This window comes from Elaeis guineensis, chromosome 4 (genome assembly GCF_000442705.2).
Source record: "Elaeis guineensis isolate ETL-2024a chromosome 4, EG11, whole genome shotgun sequence".
Classification (NCBI taxonomy): domain Eukaryota; kingdom Viridiplantae; phylum Streptophyta; class Magnoliopsida; order Arecales; family Arecaceae; genus Elaeis; species Elaeis guineensis.
The window spans coordinates 2,317,115-2,325,777 of record NC_025996.2 but is presented as its reverse complement, the minus strand read 5'-3'; positions in this window follow the sequence as shown (position 1 = coordinate 2,325,777).

The following is an 8,663-nucleotide window of genomic DNA, read 5'->3' as shown; positions in this document are numbered from 1 at the left end:
CTCGTTCAGTAGTTACTGTTGAAACTGGAAGGGTTAAAACAAGTATAACTGATCTATCAATCAAATGATAGATTTTTGATTTTTTCATCTCCATTAATTTTTGACATAAGTCAGCAACTGTAGACAAATTCTACATATATAGATGACAACCAAATTGATCTTGACCATAGTTTGACCTAAAATTGATAGACAACCAATCAAGCACTTTGATAAAATTTTAGTGATAAAATTTTAGAGCCGTCAAAATGGGCCGTGGCCCATGAACCAGCCCATTTAGGCTCTTAAAATAGTAGGACCAGACTAGTATTTTGACAGCCCATTTAATAAAAGGACTTTTTAACAGAGCCCATTTATGATCTGACTCGTGGAGTGTTGGCTCGTCTAGCCTGCGGGCCAGCCCATTTATTTTAAAAAAAGGGAGACACAATTACATAAATTATTAAATGTTAAAAAGAAAGTTTAATATTAAAGTCAGGCATGTGACTGACTTTTTATTGAGCCCCCTATCTTTTTTTCTTAATATTTTAATTAAAAATTATCTAAAATATTATAAATTGAGAATAGGGACTGAATTTTAATGGTTAGACTCAATGTTATTTGAATAATATTTGTTACTTGTTGGTTTCTTTGATTTTGTGAAGTTTAATTAGTTTGTGATGTTTTTTCCTCTTGTAGAGAATGGAGATTATGATATTACAAACTTTTTGAAGTTATTTTATTTTTTCTTTTGGTGTTTTAAAATTTGACGTAGGGATTAGTTTTATTTATTTATTTGATGAAGTATTATGTTTGAGAGTTTTTTATTTTTTTATAATTTTTTTAATTTTTATAATTTTTTGATGAGTTATAAGAGCCGGCTCGTTTAGACCCTTGATTACTTATAAGGGTTAGAGCTGGATTGCCTATTTGATGGCCCATTCATCAAAAGGACTTTTTTAGCCCGACCCTAATGGGCGAGCCTGTGAAGGGCCGGTTCTCCACAAGCCGGATTGATCCATTTTGACGGCTCTACTCATCAAAAAATAGAGAAATTACACGCTTCTGGCTTTAGTTTTGGTTAGAAGTTACACAAGATGAATTGTATTTGAGTGTACAAGAATGCCTCCTCATTGATAATGGTAATTAAATCCTCTTTTTTCATTAATTCTCCGTCCCCCCATAATATGAGATCCATACATCTATACTTGCATAATTCAGATTGGATTTCCCTTACTACCACATCCATTCTTGAACAATTTTAGTTAGATTCTTTTTTTTAATTCGAATAGGACTAGATCTCTAAAAAAAATAACTATTATAAAAAAAAATAAAAAAAACATACTAAAATCCTACAACAACTACATCTTGACTTCTATATCAATTTTGCATTCTATTGCTCTCTCTTAATTCTTCACAAATTGAAAGATAATATCCAGTTAAAATCTTTTTTGAAAAGAAAAATTTCGACTTAACTAGCCCCATTCGATATCTCAATAATAAAATTTTGACTTAATTCAACCTCCTGAATACTTATAATGGTCAAAATAATTCACATTGAATCTTGTAATCCTCCTAAATATCCATAGTAATTAAAATAATTTATATTATAAATATTTAATAATTTTTTTTAAATATTTATAATAATTAAAATAATCTGCGTCAAGTTTGATGATTCATCTGGATCATTCGGCGTAAAAGTGCAGAGTCAATTTTTTTTTTGCAATATCGATTGTTGCACCGCACCAGAACAAGTCTCTAAGCACTCCAAATCCCATCATTCGTAAACTTACCTAACTCTCAAAGCAACCATTGAACTCGTGTAGCAGAGTGAGTTTCATCCGTTGGCACAAACATCGAAGCTCCAAAATCCGATGCCTTTGCATTGTAGTTGTCATCTAAAAGTATGTTAGAAGACTTTGACATCCCCATGAAGGATTGGAGGGGAAGCGAATGAATACGGATAAACAAGGGCTTCCGTTGACTGTAAAGCAACCTCCAAACGAGTAAATGTGGGATGTCCTATTCCTGTCACGGATTAATTGGAATAAGGTTCCATTGGAGACAAATTCATAGACCAAAATCGGGACTTCCACCTCCAGACAACATCCCAAGAGCTTCACCATATTCTTATGATTGATATGAGAAAGAACAGCCATCTCCTTCCCAGATTCCTTCTTTTGGTAATCCTCAATTATTTTTGATTTTATTAAGGCAACTGCATGATTGTTATTCCTTATTCCCCCGTAGACAATTCCATGGCCTCCACCTCTAAGAATCCTGCTTTAGCTCTTCTTTCGAAAATACCTTGCATGCAATCATGAAAGAGGTCAAGAGTTGGGGCTCCCATTTCCACGTCTAAGAGTCCTGCTTTGAGCTCTTCTTTCGTAAATACCTTACATGCAATCATGAAAGAGGTCAGGAATGGGGCTTGGTGCTGGGCTTTGCAATGCTACATTATCCAAAAGTGAAAGGTGGCATGATAACCATCGCAGTGATAGCCTAGTTGGAACGGACCATGGCATCCATCCCTCGCATCACAGATTCGAGCCTATGGGATATAGTCGGATGCGGCATCTGGTCCTCTGTGTGCTGTGGTAGGACGGAGGGTGATGTACTCATCCGACTCAGGGTCGGCTTCGGTTGCACTCGGGCATAGTCGGGGCAGGGGGTAATACGTGCTTATTGCTCCCATGGTCACGTCCAGAGGACTCTTTTTTATTGAATTATTACCTGCACTTTAGAAAGCATGGGAGATCAAGATGATGTCATATATCATATGGGAAATATATATGCCAGGAGGATGGATCAACAGCTCAGAGCGTTAAGAGCTACACTTTAATCCTTGGATATTCCAACTAAACATGAGACTTGAAAAGATCTAGTTATAGAATATCTTTCAAGATTACTTGCACAAGCTGAGAGCATTATCTTGTACATAACCATCAAAGGGCTCATGATCTTACCATGAGAGATGCAATACAGAGAATTGTATTGGTCATTACCATGTTTTATGATCAATTTTATCGTGTCATTGGATGTGATGCTGATGATGGATGTTGCATTTCCTATGAAGTGATCGATAAAGGTGAAATTTACTAAGTTCCATTAGCTAATTGCAAACCAATCCTGTAATTGCCAAACAAATGTTCAAAAAGTTTAATCCTATTCCTATGGAAGAAGGATCAAGGACCAAATGTAGAGAAAGAGATGACAACAGAAAATACTTCCACGGCATTAGTGTCGATCTGCTGTAAAAGAAATAGCAGAGTTGCAAACCCCCTGAATTATTTCCCACCTCTTAGCTTCAGAAAAATCAGAAAATCATGCATGTAGCAATCATTGCCGGGCAATCATAGGCTCAAATAACATAAAGTTGTCTTTATCTACCATTGCAAGAGAAAAGATCAGAAGTTGAGAAGGAAAAGGATGGAGCTTGACCTTAAATGATCCAAACGCAAGACCCTTCTTCTGATTTTGTAACTGCGACATCACGATTTTATCATATGCCCTCTCTAGCTGGAAAAACACAATTTTCAATTAAGTTTTCAAAGTAAATGTCCCATATATGTAAACTTATTCACTTCCATGGAGAAAAGGGTTACAGATGTAAAGAAAATTCAAAAAAACAACAGATGGAAATCGGTGTCCTTAAAACCAACTGTGACTACAATGCAAGTTAAGGAATCCCTTCTTTACCTAATTTTGCCACATATGCTTCATCTCCCCTCCACTCTGCATCCTTACGCCTTCTTCTGTATCCTGCCCTCATCATATCAAATCCTTTGATTGGACTCACACCAAGAACCTAGTAACCAAAACAATGATACTATAGATAATTAAAACAATCTTCCAGTAATATCAGATGCTGATATGATGAAACTCAAAGTACATATTTATTACCTCGGGTTTTCGTTGCTATTTGCATGTGGGCTCCCTGCAACAGACGTAGCTGTGCAGGCCATCAGATAGTACCTGATGGGTACCCTAGAGAACCTATCAGAACAAAAACTAAAAAAAAGCAATCCAATAAAACCACAACCCAAACACCAAAACAGCAAAACATAGCATTGAAAATCAGGGCCGATCCTGACATTTTTTAGACCTAAGGTTAAATAAAAAAATAGAACCTTCTCTATTAAAAATTAATATATTTTAAATATTAATTATCATTAAAAAATTAATCTACGTACAATAATTTTCTATAGATATATTCGTTAAGCAGTGTATAAAATCCATCATTAACCTATTTAATTATTTTTCTTGTTATAATATTATAGAAAGCCATCCTTGCACCTTATTGGAACATCAATACAAGGTCTAGGCTTATTTTTCTTGTTATAATATTGTAGAAAGCCATCCTTGTACCTTATTGGAACATCAATACAAGGTCTAGGCCTGGGGCCTGGGGTCTAGGGCGGTAGCCCAGTTTGACCTGCCTCAGGGCCGGCCCTGTTGGAAACCAGAAGGGAGGGTGAAATTGAGAATACTAAAAAAGAGTGTGTTAAATCAAATTCCGCTTCCAATGTATTCAAAACCTCACACACTTCTAGCAATAATGTGAGAGCAGGAAGGGATGAAACTCATCCAACAGATAATTGAAGAGCTCAGACAAATTCCACACATCTTTTTTTATACCAAAATTAGAAGGTTCATTTGGATTACAGAGAAATAAAAAACCAAACATTCAAAAAATACAATTGAACGTGTCAATAAAAATCAAGAAGAAGACCTTTGGATTAGCTAAACAGAAAACCAAACATATATATATATATCACACTTCTAGCAATAATGTGAGAGCAGGAAGGGATGAAACTCATCCAACAGATAATTGAAGAGCTCAGACAAATTCCACACATCTTTTTTTATACCAAAATTAGAAGGTTCATTTGGATTACAGAGAAATAAAAAACCAAACATTCAAAAAATACAATTGAACGTGTCAATAAAAATCAAGAAGAAGACCTTTGGATTAGCTAAACAGAAAACCAAACATATATATATATATATATATATATATATATATATATATATATATATATATATATATATATATATATATATATATAGGCAAAGTGCCTTCAAAGTTATATCATTAATCACGACGATCTAAATTTTATTCAAGAACTTAGGTTGCATTTGGTAGCTGGCAATCTATCCAGATTGCTGGTAATTTAATGTGGTTATCTGGATTACCGTATTTAATATATTTTTTGGGTTAGTAATTCAGATTATTTTGACAATCCAGATTACCTCCCATGAGGTAATCTGGATTACTAAGGAGAGAGATAGCTATTTGTTGGGTATAAAATAACCCCAACCGAAGTTCGTAAGAGGCCAACCCTCCCAGGACTCTTCCGGCTTCTGATCTTGTGCGGCGTCTTTCCGAACTCCTCCGACCGTCCGAGCTTCAACAGTACCCTCCGGACTTCTCCAATAATGAGCTCCTTCAGTCGTCTATCGGACTGCTTCAAATACTCTCTGGGCTTCACTATCAGCCGATTTTCTACGGTGATCGACTACTCTCTGAATCTCTTCCGGACTTCCTCCTGTCATGATCAACTTTACTCCGAGCTTCTTTCGGACTTCGTCAATATCCGAGCTTCTCCAGCAGCAGAATTTCTACAGTAACCAGACTCCATCCGAGTTTCTACAGCGGTTGACCGCCTTCCAAATTTCACCCGAGTTTCTACAGTAAGCGAATTTCGTCCGAACTTCTATGATAAGCGGTCTTCATCCGGGCTTCCACGGCAACCGATCTCCATCTGAGCTTCTACGATAAGTGGTCTCCATCCGGACTTCCACAGCAATCGGTCTCCATCCGAACTTCTACAGTAAGCGGCCTCCTTTCGAACTCCTACAAGAACCGGACTCCGTCCGAACTTCAATAACAGAATTAGATTCCAGACGAACTTCTACAATGGACGGGCTCCATCTCAGTTACAATTGAGTAGTACTGGATGCCAAGGAAGAAGTTTGAATCTTTTAGGGTCTCCACTATTATGACCTCCCTGTGATCGGCCCATGTGGTGGTGGTCATGGACCACAAGATAGGAAAGAAGCCATTGCATGGTCCTTGTTGGGATATACCGACTGATCCCGTGTTAGAATTTGATACCTTGAGATTCAATCCACATTGAGCCCACGACGAGGTTCGCGGCAAAAAATGGAGTCCAAAGAGATCAAGATCACCTGAAACGGAGCTCGGATGGAGGAGATACGAGCTTATGAAGTCGGCACGAGACCCGAGGCGGCGGAGGACCGCCGACGTACGGTGGTGAGCGGCAGTGGCGCGGCTGCAGGCGGCGGCGCGCGGGAGGCGCGACCCAGGCCCGCGGCCCAGGCGGGCGCGCGGCCTAGGCGCGCGCGGGCCTGCGAGCGGGAGCGGGCCGGCCCAGGCCCAGGCAGCCTGCTGGCCCTTTGCCCCGATCCACCGTGGACCGGGCGGTCCACGGGTGGGCCTGTGGACCGCGCGGGTGTTTCCCACGCATTTCGTGCGGTCCACGGTACTATTCTATGGATCGATCACGATCGGAGGGCGTGGGTTGATCTGTTTTTTGATCCGACGGTTCAAAACCTGATTTGGGTTGATTAAGGACTCTTAAACCTAATCTAATTAGGTTTTAACCTTTAAAAAGGTCTGTGGACGAACAGTAAGGTGTGTGGTTCGGGTTTTCTCGCCGTACGAACCCGAGAGGAGAGAGAGAGGTGAAAGCGCTGAGAGAGAAGGAGCCGGAGGCTTCTGGATAGCAGTCGCCAGGCTCTTCAGGGGTTCAGGGGGTCTTCCAAGAGAGAGAGAGCTTTTGTGAGGAAAACTTCAGGTGAGAGAGAATTGGGTGTACAAGGGTTGAGAGTGAGGTCTCCTCTTGTAAAATTTCTTTTTCATAGTGAAGTTTGCATGCCCCATGGAGGCGAGCCCTTTTGTGGCTGATCCACGTATTTTGATTATTTTTTCTTTTATTTTGTTTCTTCTTTCTTCCTGCTGCATCGCGTGGTACTGAAAGGATCTTGGGAGGTGGTGTCCTGGCCAGACATCCACCCAACAAGTGGTATCAGAGCAAGGCGGTACAAGGATGCAGATTGCAGTGGTGGTGAGCAAGACTGAAGATGGAGAAGACAGGAACAATCAAGATGGAGATCAACAAGTTCGACGGTAAGAGCAATTTCTCCTTGTGGCACGCAAGGGTGAAGGACATGCTCATCCAATAGGGGTTGATCGATGCTCTCTTGTGCGATGAGAAGCCGACCACCATGGAGGTGCGGGATTGAAAACGGCTACAGATGCAGACGGTGAGTACCATCCACATGTACCTGACAGATGAGATGGTGATTCATGTGCTGAGCGAGACTTCCCCGACGGTGCTGTGGTCGAAGCTCGAGGAGTTGTACATGACGAAGTCTCTCACCAACACTCTTTTCCTCTGGAGACAGTTCTACCAACTGCGGATGATTGAGGGACAGAACATGCAGGAGCATCTGAGCCACTTCCAGAAGATTCTCACCGACCTCCTCAGTGTTGGCGAGAATATTGAGGAGAAGACCAGGGTGCTGGTTTTGCTGGCGTCGCTTCTCCCTTCATACGAGTCCTTGGTGACTGCTCTTCTAGTGGGGAAGAGCACTATCAAGATAGACGAGGTCACCGCGGCGATACTCCAGAACGAGGTTCTCAGAAGGGAGAACCCAGCTTCGAGCTCAGGTGGCGGTAGCTCAGCTTTGGTGGCTTCTGGAGGTGCAGGAGGCAGTAGACGGAGCGACAGGAGATCGCAACGAGGGCGATCCAAGTCCAGGAGGGACTTGAGCAAAACCAGGTGTTACCGATGTGAGGAGTTGGGGCATCTAGCCAGAGATTGCCCTCAACTGAAAAATCGGACGGTGGCTGCTGTAGCGACGGTCGGCAGCAATTCAGATGGAGATGTCCTGGAGATATCTGACGAGGTATCTACTTCTTTCCAGCAGTGGATATTAGATTCTGCATGCCCCTATCTTGTATGTTGCAGAGAGAAGCAGCTTGACTCTCTGAAGAACAGTGAGGGTACTGTATATCTGCCGGATGGATCGAGCTGTGCGATTAGAGGCATTGGGACGGTCAACTGGAGGACACATGACGGTGCAGTGAGGAGATTGGGGGAGGTCCGATACATATCTGATTTCAGGCAGAATCTTATCTCACTTAGCAGACTGAATTCAAAAGGCTACAGGACGGTAGCTGGTGGAGGAATCCTGAGAGTGTTACGCGGTAATAGGATTGTGCTGGAGGGGAAGAAGGGGAGCAGAGGATATTATTACCTGGTAGGGAGCCTAGTGCGAGGTGGAGCATCGGGAGCCAGGTGGAGTCCAGAGCGAGGTGGAGCTCCAAGAGGTGGATCGGGCACGAGACAGGAGACTCAGGAGGACGAGAGGCGACGTCGCACGGTAAGATTCCTATTACCGCAGGACGATGCCCCGAGCAGGTCTCAGGTCAGGAGGAGCACAGCATACGACGGAGATGGGATCGAGCAGTCTGGCTCGACTCCCATGTTTGTCCATCCATGATCAGCAGGCGATTGCCCCAGGGCATGGGGGCGAGGAGATCCAAAAGCTCTCGGAGTTTGGAGGAGGCCGAATATCGAGTCGAGGTGGAGATTGTTAGGATTTGATACCTCGAGATTCAGCCCACATTAAGCCCACGATGAGGTTCGCGGCAAAAA